Source organism: Natrix helvetica (genome assembly GCF_964273705.1).
Source record: "Natrix helvetica genome assembly, chromosome: Z".
NCBI classification, from domain to species: domain Eukaryota; kingdom Metazoa; phylum Chordata; class Lepidosauria; order Squamata; family Natricidae; genus Natrix; species Natrix helvetica.
The window spans coordinates 29264552-29283915 of NC_138554.1; positions in this window are offsets into that span (position 1 = coordinate 29264552).

A 19364-nucleotide genomic window follows, 5' to 3' on the forward strand; every position below is an offset into this window, starting at 1 on the left:
AGATAGGGATTCAATTTTAGGAAGATTTAGTAACAATCTCAGATGCAGAAGGGTTGTTTCATAGACAATTACTGCATTGGCTTTACTTTTCATAGTGAGATAAAATGTTTCTACTAGCCACTGCAGGTCCATGAATACGTTTTTCATGTGTAATTGTTTAATTATTTTTAGAAAGGCAATGCAAATGCCATGAAGAGGAAATGATGAAAGAGTTATCCTCACAATTCTTTCATCATCATCATCCCTGACTAGGATCCCAACCCAGATCCATTTGAAATGCACAAGCAGCTGAAGAAGTCCTTCATATATCATACTTTCATGTGGGACCATATGGTAGAAAGAAAAAAATTCACTTTGATCTGGCACCTTTGGGTGGGATCCATATATAAACTGCCGGAATAAGAAAATCAATAGGAACTTAGTGAAGGCAAAGAAATAAAGAAACATTTAATAAAATGGCAGCTATACCAAAGCTGCTCTAATTTGGGAATACACACTAAAGCATCTAGCAAATTATAATATCTGACAGATTTCATTTCTGACTAGCCTTATAAAAATAAAAAAAAATATTGTTTTCTAATCTTTCTGTGATAGATTTGTGGGACTCTCATGCTAATGATACTGTGTTTCCCTGAAAATACACCCTACCTGAAAACAAGCCCTAGCCCAAAATAAGCCCCAATTAAGCCACACTTACCATGTTGTATGAGGTGGGGTGAGGCATATGCATAAAAATCAAGCTAGGAAGGATGGTGGGGTAGAGCTGCCCCATGTGACCTGCACCCGCTTACCTTAGACCCACCACAGTCAGGCTTACCATGCCCTGCCACCTATTGTGCTGCTGCTTGACACCACAGGTGCACCATGCTGCTGCTGCCACTTGCAGCAGATGCCATGTGGCATGTCATGCTGGTGCACCATTCGTGGCAGGACACCACATGGCATGTCCTGTTGGTGCAACTGCTCATGTACACAATAGCACAACGTACCATGCAGTCTCCTGCCATGAGCATTGGCACTGACACAGCAGGCTGCATAGCATCTGGCCATAAACAGCCACAGAAGAAGTCATGTAGCAACACAGCAGGTATTGGTGCATGGGAGGCCTGGCTATAGTGGTCCTAGGGTAAGTGGGCAAGACATCCCTCAAAATAAGACTTGGTGCTTATTTTTGTGCCCAAAAGAAAATAAGGCCAGATTTTATTTTTTGGGAAACATAGGTATTATTTTTAGACACATGTTTAAATTTCAAATTTGTGCACTGGGGTTCTTAGAAAAATGATGTTTTTGGAATACAGTCTGGATGGATGGATGGATGGATGGATGGATGGATGGATGGATGGATGGATAGATCAATCATTTGATAGATTAAAAATTAGCTTGCTTTCAATTGAAAATCATCTTTAAGAGCAACTCTCAGTAACCTCACTTACATAAAAGAAAGTTAGAAGGTTCTCATGGTAAAGCTTCCTGAGTAAGAAGATCAGTTTTTTCTGGAAAAGTCAGGAAAGCCATATTTCATTCAAAGTGATTTATAAATTATCATCTCACTTAGATAAAAAAGAAGTGAAAAATCCACTACAAAGAAACTTAGTGAGTCTGAAGACTCCTTTGTAGCTCTCCTGGAATGAAGATAATATTTTTTTCCCAATATGATTTATAATCTGTACATTCAATGCACCCTAAATTGTTCCAGTTGAAAATAATTTGGAATGTCAATAAAGTCCCTTGCAAATAGGGAACTACCTTTTCTATATTTTCATTATAATAGTTTTCTAAACTTCATGATCTTTTCAGAAGGCCTAACAGCCAACATATTGTTTTTATTAATAAAATCTACCTTATCTCAAGTTTTAATAAGTTGGCATTTATGTGGTTTATTAATTAATGTAATATAATTACATTTGAAGTACACTCTAGTATGTTTACAACTTACACAAATGTAAAAAGTTCATTGAAATCTTATTGACAGCATAAGGTCTCACAAATCACCACAGACTTACTTGTGGAAGTTTGTAGATTCTTAAGATATCTGCCATGTCAATGGAGATTTCAGGATAAATAGCACCAATGACTGAGACCAAGTTGTTCTGGATGCCACACTTATAATTGGGGATCATTCTTTTCAAAGGTGAGAAAAGTTCCATTGTGGCATGATAAATCCATTTTCTACCATAATTGTCAAAAATATTGATGCCCAAAGTTTTATTGGGCAAGATTTGAGGGTTTTCATTGATCTCTTTAACAGCAAATATCAAAGCCAAAATATGCTGATAAAACTTAGTTTGGACTCTGGAATAAAAATTATAGGTTATACAAGTAACTTGTGATAATTAATAAAAATGTTGCAACACATATGTGCTTCATCCAAATGTTTTGTTTTTGAAATCAATAATCCATGTGTCATATATTAGGTGCAAGTTATGGCATATGCTGTAGCCTTTATACTTTCTGAATAGCAAATAAGCTTCTGACAATACTTTTTTTTTTCATAATCTGACTTAGTTGTAAGAACTTCGGATTTCTGACTTTATTGATAAAAAGAATATACATTCTATGAACAAATCAATGCACCTAAAAAGGGAATCATAATTACAGTGATAAAATTGTTCTAAAAATATCAGTAACTTATTATATTTAACAAAAACATTGCAACAGTCATATGCTTCATCCAAATGTTTTGTTTTTGAAATCACAATCCATTTGCCATACATGTAAATAACCTAAAATCTAATTATACCCCGGAAATATTTTGAGTTTCCTTTAAATTATTTTGATATCCTTTTTCTTTTTCACCTTGCTGAAATTTTGTTCAACGAATAACAGGATTTCTGTGATATATTGTCAGGATCCTGTAATCTTTAGAGAACAAAACTAAGCAGTTCCTTCTAAATTTTTATTTTAAAAAACCGAAGGGGAATTAATCAGATGTGTGTGTGTGTGTGTGTGTGTGTATGTGTGTAGGATTATCACAAATTCAAGTATATTCTAATAGCTCTTACATCCCACCGTGGGGTGGGGAACACTTACATGACTTCATCAATAAATGAAAGACGGGGATCTTCCATGAAGTTTTCTAGTTCTATAGGCATGAACATAAGAGAAGTAATGCCACCAATGATGAGATCACCAGATTGGAAATAGTTGTGAGAAATAGGGCGAGGATCACCAATATTGCAGTTTCTCATGTTGCTTTTTAAAATCATAAGAAATAAAAGCAAGAGGAAAATGGTCATGGCCATTGTGCCAAATGTATATCTAGAACATAATTTGTCTGATAATTATTAATATACTAGTATGATTTGTCTTACAACTCCACTATCACACTATTCCAAGTATTCTGAAACCTTGAATTCACCTTATTAAGAATAAGCTTGATCGGATTTCATCTATGTTTAGAGTCAAGCTACAGATCAGCACAGCTATGAAATATTGGTAGTATTCATAAGGTCTGAGTCCTTTTTGGTTATACATTTGTCACAAGGACTTCAACAACAGGCAGAATTAATAACAGTATTTTTGATAATTACAGATGCTGGGAAGACCTGTTGTTAGATTTCCATTTCTCTATGGAATGCAAAGAATCTGTTTTCTCACTTATTAATACACATATTTGCTAGAAGGTTAATAGATAAACAAAGGGTGAATCACTTTTGAATGAGAAAATGCTATAAAAATTAATAAAAAATTAAAGTTTTCATGCAACAGGGATGTTAGAAAAGGTTGTTTCACATTCTGAGTAAAAAGGTAGAATTTCCAAACATGATGGTTCACACAAAATGATGGCAGAAGAGTTTTATAGAAAAGGCCATTCATTTGGAGGCTCAACACTGACTCCACTTCTTTGCATGTGCATGTGTGCTTAAAAGGAACTCAACTATTTTACAGAGAATTGAACCTTGGTGGGTGGGGTCACAGTAAGATGTCAGCTATGCTGCAGAAGAAGGCATGAAGGAATATGCCTTGTTTCTTGGACTCTGATTTGATGCCTAACTGATTTGGTAGGTGACACATAAACATTTATTAGCAATAGGGCATGGTGGCTGAATTTGATTAAAATCACCATAGAATATCAATTGTAGAATAGTGGAGAGTAGGATCCCTCAGACTCTCTTTCACTCTTCTCTGCTTAACCATGGTTCTATTCCAATTGAATAGCAATAGATTTATATACCAATCCACAATGCTTTATAATCCTCTCTAAGAAGATTACAGAATCAGCATATTGTCCCCAGTCTCGGTTCTCATTTTACTGACTCTGGAAGAATGGAAAGTTAAGTCAACCTTGAGAATCGAATTGCCGAATTGCTGGAAGCCAGAAGTCAGCAGAAGTAGCCTGCAGGACTGAATTCTCAGGTTAATATTTTTATTGAGTTGTAAAGCAATATAAAATACAAAATGCAAAGTAAATAGGAAGGCAGTGGGAGGAAAAGGGAAAGGAGATGAGGAAAGATAAGAAAGAGAGAAAAAGAAGCATTGACTTCCAACTCTTTCTGTTACAGTAAAATATGACATTAACATCAAATCACAACTTTTTACTTTTTACTGATAGTATGAACAAGCCACTTCTATAAAGAGCTATAAATCTAATCCCAAAGTCAACATTTCATTCTTCTCCACATCAAGCACAAAATTCAGAAGTGGTCTCCAGGTTGAAACAAAAGTTCTTATGTTCTTTTCTTTAATCAAAGTGGTCAGTCTTGCCATTTCAGCCAACTCCATCAACTTCTGCAACCATTTGTCCATTGTAGGAATCAAAGTGCCTTTCCATTTTTGTGCATATAATAGCCTTGCTGCTGACACCATATATCATAACAAAGTTCCAATTTTTTTTGCTCTAGTTCTTTTTCCATTAAACCCAAAAGGAAAAACTCTGGTTTCATTTTTGTCTCCATTTTTTAAAAAAATAGTAAAATATAAATCATACTCCAAAATTATTTTGCATTATCATATGTCCACCATAAGTGGTAAAAGGTCCCCTCCTTGCTTTTACACTTCCACCATTCATTTGACATACTTTTGTACATCTTTGATATCTCATCAGGTGTTAAATACCAATGGTACATCATCTTATAATTTTTTTAAAAAATTTGGATTGTAATTTAATGTGAATTTTAAACTGTCCACATATTTCCCATTGTTCAAACATCACATTATAGTCAAAATTCCTCATCACTGAATCATACAATTTCATTTTCTAAATTCAACTTCAATAACATTTTATAGATTTTGGCAATAATATATTCATCATTGCCACGTAATGAAATTTCCAATTCATTTTTAACAAAATCAAATCCATGACTTTTTAAAATCCAGTTTAACCCTTTATTTCAGTTGCTGATAAGTAAACCAATGGCAAACATAACCTTCTGAATCAAGATCTTCCCTTGGCTTTATTATTGGGTCACCAGAATTAAAAGATAAAATGTTACCATATGTCAGCCAGTCTGGCTGTGCCACCATTTCTTTTCTATTAAAAAAAAGGCTTCCTGTGGTGACACCCAAAGAGGCAACTTCACAGAGAGCCTTGTTTTATATTTATTCCAAACTCTTACTATGGCACCTCTAACAAGACAGTTAACATTACATTTATCATACCATAAGCAGCCATGCAATCCAAATCTTAATTCATGACCCTCTAATTCAAGTAGCCTCTTATTCTGGAGGCTCACCCATTCTTTTGCCCAAGTGAAACATCATGCATCAAAATACAATTTCATATCTGGCAGACTCAAACCCCCTCCTTATAAGTATTGGTAATGTCTGAAATAAAATAAAAACATCTTTGGTAAAATATTCATCTTAATTACAGAAATTCTTCCTAAAAATGATAAATGTGATTTATAACATCTTTGTATATCCTGTTTAATATTCCTCCAAGGGATGACATGGTTATTTTTAAACAGTTTTATTTTCCAATTAAACTCCCTCTTTTGTTGATTTGGGAATTTTTTTACTCCCTTGCAGACTCTCCACAGTTCAAGGATTAGAGGAGGAGTGTCAAACTCCAGGCCTGGGGGGCAGATCTGGCCTGCAAGGTGCTTAGATCTGACCATAGGGCCACTCTGGAAACAACCCATTTTTACTGGCAGAGCTCTCATGTCAATGTTGATGCAGCCCTCAATGAAATTGAGCTGGACACCCCAGGCTTAGAATGTTTTCTAAGCCAGAAGAAACCCTCTCGGGATAGGGGGTGACCTTTGAAATTGACCCATTTTCTCCCCTGGGAAGCCACACACTCTTAGACTGCTTCTTGAAGAAAAAGAAGAAGTGATTGGGTGAGACCCTGGCTGGGGAAAAGCAACCAAGCAAGTTTACTATGGAAGAATCAGTCATTCTAACAGACAATAAAAAGTTTCATACTTCTTAGGTACTAGTTTATCTGGCATATTTACTTTTCATGCTGAATAAGGCTTTCTATAGTTGCAGCCTGATCTTCTTTGTCTATCCTTTCAGTCCTCTTCAGCCAATAACAGAACTCTGGATTGATCTTGAAGGCCTCTGATAGTGAAATGGAGGCTGGAGATGATGCAAGCAAACAGTGCCAAATGGCCACAGAAGAAATGGGCTGCCAAGGCAAGTAGGTGTCGGGATGTGCGAGGCCTGTATGTAGAGCAGCTCCACCCCCATCCCCATCCTAGTTTAATTTTTACCCGTGCACCTCGGTGCACCCCTTGTACCCCTGAGGGAGGGAGGGAGGGACAGAGTGAGTGAGCGAGCAAGCAAGCAAACAAACAAGCAATATGTAAAATCTGATGTGATAATTCCAGTTCTAAAATAATTTATTTATTAGCATTCATTTATTACCTCAAAAATAATACAGGGACATAAGTATAAATAATGTAAATAATGTAAATATCAAAGAAAGAATAATAAATAAGAGAAATATATAAAAGTGTTGTGTGTTTACCATTTTTTTTTTCTCTTAATGAGTTCTTCTCTATTTAACTCTGTCTTGACAAAGCTTTGTTCATATGCCAAAAACAACTCTTAATAATTTCAACCCTATGTCAGGCTTCCAAATAGCATCCTCAACTAAATCAGTATCTGAGGCAGGGATTCCCAGTTTCCCATAGTTGACCATGTCTGAATATGTGTCTGACTTGAGACTTTATACCCAAATGGCTTACAAGCCTGAAGTATAGAAAGAATTAAAGGGAGAGATTAAAAGGAAGAAATAATGATAATGGGATTATTTGGGTTTCTATATTATTACTATTTTCTCTTTATTAGTTGTTCCCTGTTATTTAGTTCTGGCCTTACAATGATTATGTAACATTTGGGAAAATATATGCAGACCAACAACCCAGCACTGGGTTGGCCAAAATGGAGAAAACCTCCACAGCCATCATGTATTTGCCTTTGGTGCTCAGGTAGGATGGAACAAAGGAGAGCCACACACTGCAGAAGATCAACATGCTGAATATGAGACATTTGGCTTCATTGAAATTGCTGGGTAGCTTGCTGGAGAAAAAAGCTACTATAAAACTGGCAGCTGCCAGGAAACCCATGTATCCCAGGACACAGTGGAACATTACAGCTGAGCCTTCATTGCACTGCAGTATAATTTCTTCAATTTCTGAATGGGTATCAACATCAGGGAAAGGGGTATATCCGAAGAGCCACACCATACAGATGCTTGCTTGAATCAGGGAACAAGTAAGAACAATGGATGTGGCCAAGCCTCTTCCTATCCATTTCTTCATCCTGGATCCTGGCTTGGTGGCCATGAAAGCCAGAACCACAATGATGGTTTTGGCCAGCACAGATGTCATGGCCACTTAGAAGATGATGCCAGGACATGCCAGGACGTACTCTTCTCTATCACCGTCTCTATGGGATGGTTTAGATTCAAAAAGGATCATCCAGCAACAGAGATTTCAACAGCAATCCTGGAGCTCCAAGATTGCATGTTGTGTTGTAGTGACGTCAGCTCCGGAAGGTCTGAATAATTTCTGAATGCACTGTATATATTCTAAGATGGGATAATTCTGATTTTAAGCATGTTCCATTCATTCTTCACTTCCCAAAATTATTCATGGCATAAATATGACATGAAAATAATCATAATTTCAAAAGAGAGTCAATAAAGTAGAAATATTAAAAAGATGAATTTTGTGTGTTATTTCTCATTTTTTCTCTTAATGAGTTGTTCCCTGTTGTTTAGGTCTGGCCTGACAATTATTATATAACATTTGGGGAAATATATACAGCTCAGCAATCCAACACTAGAGGCCAAAATGGAGAAGACCTCCACAGCCACCATGTATTTGCCTTTGGTACTCAAGTAGGAAGGAACAAAGGAGAACCACACACTGCAGAAGATCAACATGCTGAATGTAAGACATTTGGCCTCATTGAAACTGCTGGGAAGATTCCTGGAGAAAAAAGCTACAGTGAAACTGGCCACTGCCAGTAAGCCCATGTAGCCCAAGACACAGTAGAATATAATATCTGAGCCTTCATTGCAAAGCAGTAGGATTTCCTCAATTTCTGAATGGGTGTCAATGTCAGGGAAAGGGGGAAATGTGAACAGCCACACTGTACAGATGCTTGTTTGAATCAGGGAACAAGAAAGAACAATGGAGGTGGCCAGTCCTCTTCCCACCCATTTTCTCATCCTGGATCCTGGCTTGGTGGCCATGAAAGCCAGAACCACAGTGATAGTTTTTGCCAGCACAGATGACACAGCCACTGAGAAGATGATGCCAAAGCTAATTTGTCGAAGAAGACATATAATATTTCCAGGTGCAGCAAGGAACTGCAGTGAGCAAAGGAAGCAGAGGAAGAGGGAGATGAGTAGAACATAGCTGAGATTTCGGTTATTGGCCTTGACAATGGGAGTATGGTGATACTTCAAAAATGTTGCCAGGACCCCAATTGTGCAGAAAGAAAAAGAAAGTGCCAGAATGACTAAGGTTATCCCCATTGGTTCTTCATAGGATAAGAAAGATATTTTCTTGGGAAGACATGAATCTTTTTCCTTGCTTGGATATTGTTCTTCTGGGCATTTAGAACAATCCTGCATGTCTGGAATTTAAGAATATAATTTTTTCTATAGTAATAGTATTATTATTTTCATTTATTTATTGGTTTTAAAATAATATGAGAAAAGGATAAAAGGAACAAAACAGAAAGATAATCATGATACAGGTGAAACTGGAAAAATTAGAATATCGTGCAAAAGTTATTTATTTCAGTAATGCAACTTAAAAGGTTAAACTAATATATGAGATAAGACTCATTACATGCAAAGCAAGATAGTTCAAGCTGTGATTTGTCATAATTGTGATGATTATTGCTTACAGCTCATGAAAACCCCAAATCCACAATCTCAGAAAATTAGAATATTACATGCAATCAATAAAACAAGGATTATACATAGGACAATATCGGACCTCTGAAAAGTATAAACATGCTTATGTTCTCAGTACTTGGTTTGGGCCCCTTTTACAGCAATTACTGCCTCAATGCGGTGTGGCATGAAAGCTATCAGCCTTTGGCACTGCTGAGGGGTTATGGAAGTCCAGGATGCTTCAATAGCGGCCTTCAACTCTTCTGCATTGTTCGGTCTCATGTCTCTCATGTTCCTCTTGGCAATGCCCCATAGATTCTGTATGGTGTTCAGGTTAGGCGAGATTGCTGGCAAATCAAGCACAGTAATCCCAAAGTCATTGAACCAGGTTTTGGTGCTTTTGGCAGTGTGGGCAGCTGGAAAATGAAGTCAGAATTCCCATAAAGCTCGTCTGCAGAAGGAAGCATGAAGTGCTCCAAAATCTCCTGGTAGACGGCTGCGTTGACCCTGGTCTTAATGAAGCACAGTGGTCCAAAGTCCTGTTGCTCAGTGGTCCAACATCCTCTTTTCTGATGAGAGCAACTTTTGCCAAAAGCACTAAAACCTGGTTCAATGACCGTGGGATTACTGTGCTTGATTGGCCTCTCCATTCTTCCTCCACATTCTGGGTCCTTGGTTTCCAAATGAGATGCAAAAATTACCTTAACAGTTCCTAGGTCCTTGGTTAGAACTCGAGCAGTTGAGCTACCAACCAGCCCCCAAGGCTGTGAATCTCACCAAAGATTAACATCATCATAATAATAATAATAATAATAATAATAATAATAATAATAATAATAATAATAATAATAATAATAATTGTCACGTCACTATTGTCAGGAGAGAGTACACCAACAGAGTTAGGAAAATTTTGAAATCTAAATTAAATGGTGGAAATACAATCAAGGCCATAAATACCTGGGCAATACCAGTTATAAGATACACATCTGGTATAGTTAACTGGACACAAGCTGATTTGGACATTTTGGACCGAAAAACCAGGAAACTAATGACAATGCACTATAGTTTACATCCACGCGGTGACACTGATAGACTATACCTGCCCGAAAATCAGGTCGCAGAGGATTATTACAAGTGAAGCAAATAGTTGAAGAAGAAAAACATGCACTGGCAGATTATTTAAAAGAAAGTCAAGAACATCTATTAATCGAAGTAAAGAACAAAAATCTATTGAAGGCCCAACAGACAAAACAAGAATACAGAAAAGATGTGATAAAATCAAGAATGGAGAGTTGGCAGAACAAAGCATTACATGGTCAATTTCTGAAAAAAAAAAAAAGATAAAGTGGACAGTAAAAAAACTTGTTTATGGTTAACAACAGGTACATTAAAGAAAGAAACAGAGTCACTAATCCTGGCTGCGCAAGAACAAGCTATCCGCACAAATGCCATTAAGGTCAAAATCGAAAAATCCTCTGATGATGCCAATTGCAGACTCTGCAAAGAAGTTGATGAAACTGTTGACCACATACTCAGCTGCTGTAAAAAAATCACACAGACTGACTATAAAATGCGGCACAATTCAGTGGCACAAATGATCCACTGGAATTTGTGCAAAAATTATAATATTAAAACAGCAACAAACTGGTGGAAACATAAGCCTGAAAAAGTCATCGAGGGTCAGATGGTCAAGATCTTGTGGGATTTTCGCATACAAACGGATAAAATACTGGCGCATAATACACCAGACATCACACTGGTTGAGAAAAATAAGGTTACAATAGACATAGACATCGCAATACCAGGTGATAGCAGGGTCGCCGAGAAGGAATATGAAAAAATCGCGAAATACCAGGACTTAAAAATCGAAATCCAACGATTATGGCACAAACCAGCAGTGGTAATTCCAGTGGTAATCGGCACACTGGGTGCTATTCCAAAAGCACTGGAATTACATTTAAAACAGTTAAAAATTGACAAAATCACCATCAGTCAAATGCAAAAGGCCGCACTGCTTGGATCCGCACACATATTATGAAAATACGTTACGACGTCCTAGGCCCCTGGGTGGGGTCTGACTAGTAATTAATGCCAAATCCGGCGAAACAACTGGCCGCTGTGATACAATTCTGTTGATGCAATAATAATAATAATAATAATAATAATAATAATAATAATAATAATAATAATAATAATAATAATAATAAGGTTACAATCATAGACATCGCAATACCAGGTGATAGCAGGGTTGAGGAGAAAGAACATGAAAAAGTCGCGAAATACCAGGACTTAAAAATTGAAATCCAACAATTATGGCACAAGCCAGCAGTGGTAATTCCAGTGGTAATTGGCACACTGAGTGCTATTCCAAAAGCACTGGAATTACATTTAAAACAGTTAAAACTTGACAAAATCACCATCAGTCAAATGCAAAAAGCTGCACTGCTTGGATCTGCACGTATATTACGAAAATACATTACGACGTCCTAGGCCCCTGGGTGGGGCCCGACTAGTAATCAATGCCAAATCCGGCGAATCAACTGGCCGCTGTGATACAATCGTATAGTAGTAGTAGTAGTAATAATAATACTAATACTACTAATACTACTACTACTACTAATAATAATAATAATAATAATAATAATAATAATAATAATAATAATAATAATAATTAATAATTAATAATTAATAATTAATAATAATTAAAAATGTATGATTTATGGAAACAACAATATCCAGATTCAAATGTTAGTGAACAACGACTAGCAAATCAAAGGCGATTTATTATACGGAATAAAGTGTTTAGCGAAGTTGAACTTGAGGAAATTCAGGCAAATTGCAAAACAACAATTACAACATCACAAGAGGAAACAACTTATACTCATGACACAACTAAAGAAATCATAGGAGAACTCCCAGAGGAAGCTGCCGGAGAGGAAATAACAACACTACCACCAGAACTAGTTACCATTGAACCAACTGATGAACCAACTCAAAAACAAAATGAACCGAAGGACAAGATCATGGAGCATTTTCTGGCTAGGGAGGAAAGGCAACGTTTACCATCATTAAAAACTGTCCCTAAGAAAATTTTGGGTCCTATCATGAAAATGGTTAATGCAGTGCTTTCAACAATTGAACCGGGATCCATCTTGGAAACAGACCAGTTAATGTACAGTGCAGCTGTAATAGTCACTAATGAACTAGGCATTAAAATAAAAGTACCTAATCACACAATGGAAAAAGCATCAAAGCCAAAGTGGAAAATCCAATTAGAACAAAAAGTCAAAAAATTAAGGGCAGATGCTAGCAACTTGAAGAACATGCGTGAACAACGGCTTAAAAACAACAAAATTATAGATCAGCTAATCAGAAGGTATAGATTGGATACAAGAAACATCAATGAAGCTGTAACGATTGTAAAACAGCAGATAACAGCAACAGCTAGGAAAATTGAAAGATATGAGGCACGAATCAACCAGTATAAACAAAATCAGCAATTTTGATCAGACCAACGGCGTTTTTATCAAAGTCTTAATGTGAATGGTGACACCAAAAGTGAAAAACCAGAAAAGCAGGCCACATCTGAATTCTGGAAAGAATTGTGGGAAAATGCAAAGGACTACAATAAGGAAGCAAAGTGGATACATGACTTTGAGGAAAGCATTGGTAACAAAACAAATGCAAGTATTAGAAATAACAACTGAGATGGTCAAAAATTGAGTAAAAAAAGTAAAGAATTGGACATCACCTGGAAATGACCAATTACATGGTTTCTGGCTCAAATATCTGACCAGTTTACATGCAATGTTGGCCAGGCAACTGAATGAAATTTTACAAAATGGTCAAATTGATGAATGGTTGACAACTGGAAAAACATACTTGATTCAGAAAGATGGAACTAAAGGAACAATACCTGAAAACTACAGACCAATAACATGCTTGCCAACAACCTTTAAATTACTCACAGGAATTATTGCAGATAACATTATGGATTATTTGGAAACAAACAACATCTTGCCAGTAGAGCAAAAAGGCAACAAAAGAAGGAGTAGGGGCACAAAAGATCAGCTCCTAATTGATAAAATGATATTAGAAAATTGTAAGAAAAGAAAAACGAACTTGAATATGGTCTGGATTGATTATAAAAAGGCATTCAACTAATTGCCACATAGTTGGATCATAAAATGCTTAGAAACAACTGGCATTAGTAAAAATATTACATCCTTCACTGAAAAGGCGATGAAACAATGGAGAACTGAGTTGGCAGTAGGGAATGAGAACTACGGAATGGTTAATATCAAGCGAGGAATTTTCCAGGGTGATTCACTTTCACCTCTTCTCTTCATCATCACGATGATCCCACTATCAGTAATCTTAAAAAAAATGAAATTAGGCTACCAAACAGCCAAAAAAGCTGAAAAAATTTCACATTTATTATATATGGATGATTTGAAACTCTATGGAAAGTCAGAAATAGAAATCCAATCACTGACAAACACAGTCCGAGTATTCAGCACCGATATTTCAATGCAGTTTCGCATGGAAAAATGCTCCACTGTATCCATAAAAAGGGGCAAAATCACTACATGTGAGGGAATTGAAATGCCCAATGGCCAACTAATTAAATGCAATGAAAATGAAGCCTACAAATACTTAGGCATTTTGCAGTTGGATAACATCAAACATGGAGAAGTAAAAACTATTGTACACCAACAGAGTTAGGAAAATTTTGAAATCTAAATTAAATGGTGGAAATACAATCAAGGCCATAAATACCTGGGCAATACCAGTTATAAGATACACAGCTGGTATAGTTAACTGGACACAAGCTGATTTGGACATTTTGGACCGAAAAACCAGGAAACTGATGACAATGCACTACAGTTTACATCCACGCGGTGACACTGATAGACTATACCTGCCCCGAAAATCAGGTGGCAGAGGATTATTACAAGTGAAGCAAATAGTTGAAGAAGAAAAACATGCACTGGCAGATTATTTAAAAGAAAGTCAAGAACATCTATTAATCGAAGTAAAGAACAAAAATCTATTGAAGGCCCAATAGACGAAACAAGAATACAGAAAAGATGTGATAAAATCAAGAATGGAGAGTTGGCAGAACAAAGCATTACATGGTCAATTTCTGGAAAAAATAAAAGATAAAGTGGACAGTAAAAAAACTTGTTTATGGTTAACAACAGGTACATTAAAGAAAGAAACAGAGTCACTAATCTTGGCTGCGCAAGAACAAGCTATCCGCACAAATGCCATTAAGGTCAAAATCGAAAAATCCTCTGATGATGCCAATTGCAGACTCTGCAAAGAAGTTGATGAAACTGTTGACCACATACTCAGCTGCTGTAAAAAAATCACGCAGACTGACTATAAAATGCGGCACAATTCAGTGGCACAAATGATCCACTGGAATTTGTGCAAAAATTATAATATTAAAACAGCAACAAACTGGTGGAAACATAAGCCTGAAAAAGTCATCGAGGGTCAGATGGTCAAGATCTTGTGGGATTTTCGCATACAAACGGATAAAATACTGGCGCATAATACACCAGACATCACACTGGTTGAGAAAAATAAGGTTACAATCATAGACATCGCAATACCAGGTGATAGCAGGGTCGCCGAGAAGGAATATGAAAAAATCGCGAAATACCAGGACTTAAAAATCGAAATCCAACGATTATGGCACAAACCAGCAGTGGTAATTCCAGTGGTAATCGGCACACTGGGTGCTATTCCAAAAGCACAGGAATTACATTTAAAACAGTTAAAAATTGACAAAATCACCATCAGTCAAATGCAAAAGGCCGCACTGCTTGGATCCGCACACATATTACAAAAATACGTTACGACGTCCTAGGCCCCTGGGTGGGGCCCGACTAGTAATTAATGCCAAATCCGGCGAAACAACTGGCCACTGTGATACAATTCTGTTGATGCAATAATAATAATAATAATAATAATAATAATAATAATAATAATAATAATAATAATAATAATAATAATAATAATAATAATAATAATAATATGGTTTTGACGTTTTGTTCACTTATTCTCTTTTTATCTAATATTAGATAAAATATTATAAATATTATGAGAACCCAGATTGTTGAGGAAAATATGCTGACATTGTAAATCATTCAGAGAGTACTGTAAAGCATATAAAGGCATATAATAGCAATAGCACTTCATAATGCTATTGCAGCCCTCTCTAAGCAGTTTACATAGTCAGCATATTGCCCCCAATAATCTGGCTTCTGATTTTATCAATCTTGGAAGGATGGAAGGATGGAAGGCTGAGTCAACCTTGAGCCAGTCAGGATCAAATTGCTGGCAGTAAGTAGAGTTAGCCTGTAATACTGAATTCTAACCACTGCACCATCATGGCTCCTAAGAATAAATCTAAGTGCTCTTGCTATTATTTTGAGCCACCAATAATTATATTGTAGAGCACAGGTGACCATATAAGTTTTTAAATAAAAAAGAAAACAAAAGAAAACAAAAACAAAGACTTCATAGGATAAAATGAAAGGAATGTTCATAACCATAGGTATAACAGAGCTTATAGACAATAGCTTAATATACAGTTCAAGAAAGGATTAAACAAAAGTCTGAGTTTTATTTTGATAAAATCTAGCAATTTTTTTAATTATTTGGAAATCATATCAAGATATATTTATAAATATATACAAGTAATGAATGAATGTGCTGGAAGGGACCTTGGAGGTCTTTTAGTCCTGCCCCCTGCTCAAATAGGAGAATCTATATTGTTACAAATGTTCAATCTCTTCTTAAAAACATCAAGTGATGGAGTGCCCACAGTTTCTCACTGTCCTTACTGTTAAGAAGTTTCTCCTTAATTGCTTCTTTCTTTGATTAGTTTCCAACCACTGTTTCTTGTCTGCCCCCTGGTGCTTTGGGGAACAATTTGACCCCCTCTTCTTTGTGGCAGCTCAGTATATAAAGTATAATGAGTTATACTAATGTTTAAATACAGTAATATATTACCCTTCTGGCCTGAAATCTTCTCTTTGGGACAAGGAAGACAATCATAGCAGCAAAACGGTTTCCCCTCCTGCTTTTTTTTGAAATAACCAGGGAGGCAGCTCTCAGTACACACTGAAACAGGTAAGATCTGTCCAATAAATAAAAAAAGAAAATGTTAGCATTCAATCACAAATTTGGAGGAAAAAGGTTTAAAAAATCATGATTGGTTGATATTTGGCAAATCAAAAATGCTAATTGAAAGGACATCACAATCCAATGGAACCTGTTTTTTAGGACTTGCTTTTTTATCAGAATCATTGTGGAAGTTATTAAGGAATTACTCTTTTTTTCTGTTCTACTAATTGTATAAGCACACTTGTTTCTTTTAAACTGGAAAATAGTTTAGTCTCAGACCATGTTGACATTATTGCAGTGGGACACTGAAGTATTTGTTGAAATCTCTTAATTGCTTCCTGTGGATAATAAAGACACTTAAAATAAAATTAATGGGAAATTAACATACATGTCAGGCTTTACTGTGATCTGGGATACAATGAAAGCATTTACAAAAGCGTGGTGTATAGACGAAGACAATTAAGCTAAAAGAGGTTGTACAGGTCCTCACCCTAAACCACAAATGGAACTAGAACTCTTGTAAGTAAGAGAGATAGTCATTAATTGACTTGTGCCCAATTTTACAACTTGATTGCCACAATGTTAAGTGAATCACATGGTTATTAAGCAAATCTGACTTCCCCTATTAATTTTGCTTCTTGGAAACTGGCTCTAAAGGTCACAAATGGCAATCATGTTCCCCTGGGATGCTGCAGCAGTCATAAGTGTGAAGACCAATTGTAAGTCATTTGTTTCAGCAACTTTGAACAGTCATTAAACAAACAATTGTATATCAGGGACTACATTTACACAAAAGAAATCACAAACTGTCAAAGCAAGTGCAATGGCAGGCTGTCCCATTAACCCAATATCAAAACCAAAGCATCAGAACCAATTACTACAGTGATTCTAGTATCCAACAGTTTCCCACATTACAATTTCCCACATTACTATTTCTTCTTCCTTGCCCTTGGTTCATAACATATATCGAATGCAAACACAAAAAAGGAACATCTATCCCATTTGTTTCATGACTTTCCTCCCTTGCCAGGTTAAATATAGACTTGTTACATAGCATTATTATTAGTGCAGGAAAAATTATTGCTGGAAGATCTGCCTTTCCTAGCCAGAAATTATGACCTCAGAATATGAAGATACCTCTATCAAAATTAATATAAAAGTTAAATAATAGAAGAACTAAATCTGGTGGCAGCCTTATGGAAACAGCCATTGAATTCATTTCTCCTCCCCAAAGCCATAACCTGAAACTATCCACCCAAGGAAGCAATGTCTATAAGCTACAACTCCTACAATTCCATGGTTCTTTGATTCCATGTATCTTCTTAATTATTTATCTTCTTAATTATGGAAGAAATTGCCTAATTTTTAATTATGAGAGCAAAATGTTTAGAATAATATATTTTACCAGTCAATTAGCAATTCTTATTTTAGAAAACCTGTTTAATTTTTTAAAAATTTCCTCTACGTTTAATAAAAACAAATTTGGCTCATTGATTATTATCAGAACAGAAAAATAAAATGTCCAGCAGTGATTTACTATTGCAAAAGTCTTCATCAAGCACACTTAATATTGAATTAATGTTGCAGCCTACCAACTCCTGTTAAAATTCTTACTATATTTGGTTCTTCAAAATCATTTTTCCCAAATAAATCAACAACAATTCTTCCCTTTTAATTTTCTTTACTGAAATATTCCTGAAATGCCCTTCTCTGAAGGATATTTCAAATAGCCTATATCAGAACTAAAAGCTTATAAAAATGTATGTACAATATTCTCTCTGTGTTTATTGACTAGAATTATTTTTGGACATCATTCCAGGAAGAACAAAATTAAGATCTTACTTGGTTAAAACCGCTGTGCCAAGTAATGGCTTCATCATGAATAGTGAATTTTTCCTCTTTAATCTCCGGATCTAGTTTCCCTACTTTTACTCGATCAAATGATTGGTTTGGGAAGGTGACCCAGTTTATAATATCAAATCCAACTATCATTTCCTTCCTCTGATTGAACTGAATCCAATCTCCAGCACTGTTATTAAATGAGACCCCTTTCAGAAATTGGTAGAGCTGAATATCAATAAATATGTAAACAGTAAGGAAAGAATCAGTAATTAATACACTATTTTAATCAACTGCTGCAACAACTTTTATTTATTTATTATTTATATTTCACATTTCTAAATTGCCAATTCCCTCAAAAAAGGGCTGTAAAATATAATATAATTTATAAATAAAGCAATGTATAACATTAACATAATTAAAATAAAGTTAGAGTTTAAAAAATTTCAAAAGTATGGAGTAATGACATTAAAAATGGTTAAAGTGTAAACATCCTAAAATGGACATCTAATGTTGATTATTACAGATAGGGAGGGAGACTTATGTGCTCCCTTTACAAAGCTGCACATCCAGTTTTTATCCCTTTGCAGAAGACAAAGAGAGGGGAGGCCTTCCTCACCTGTAGGGACAGGACATTGCTTAATGTGGGAGGGGGGGCAGCAAAGAAGGCTCTCTTCTTAGATCCTGTCAGTCAAAAATGCAGCATATCTTCCCTGCTTATGAGATGGGATGAAGCTAGTTTGGTATGTAACCTGGCCCTATGCCATGTAGGATTTTATAGATGATGACAAAACACCTTAAATTGGACCCAAAAGCAAACTAGTACCTAAGGCAGTTCACAGAGCCTCCCTGCTGAGGAAAGAGCATAGTTAGTTCATAAGACAGAGTTGGGCAAAGACCCACCTTGCCACAGCAACCTTCTGCTCTTTGATCAGGAGCCATGAGTCCATGGCACCCCCAAGTTATTCACAAGGTCTCTTGCAAAGGATAGACATCAGGATGTCTACTTCACCTCTCTAGATTGGAGCTTCTGTGTGATAGACAATAGGTATATAGACTGTATCTTATCTTTATTCTTGGTGTTTCTACC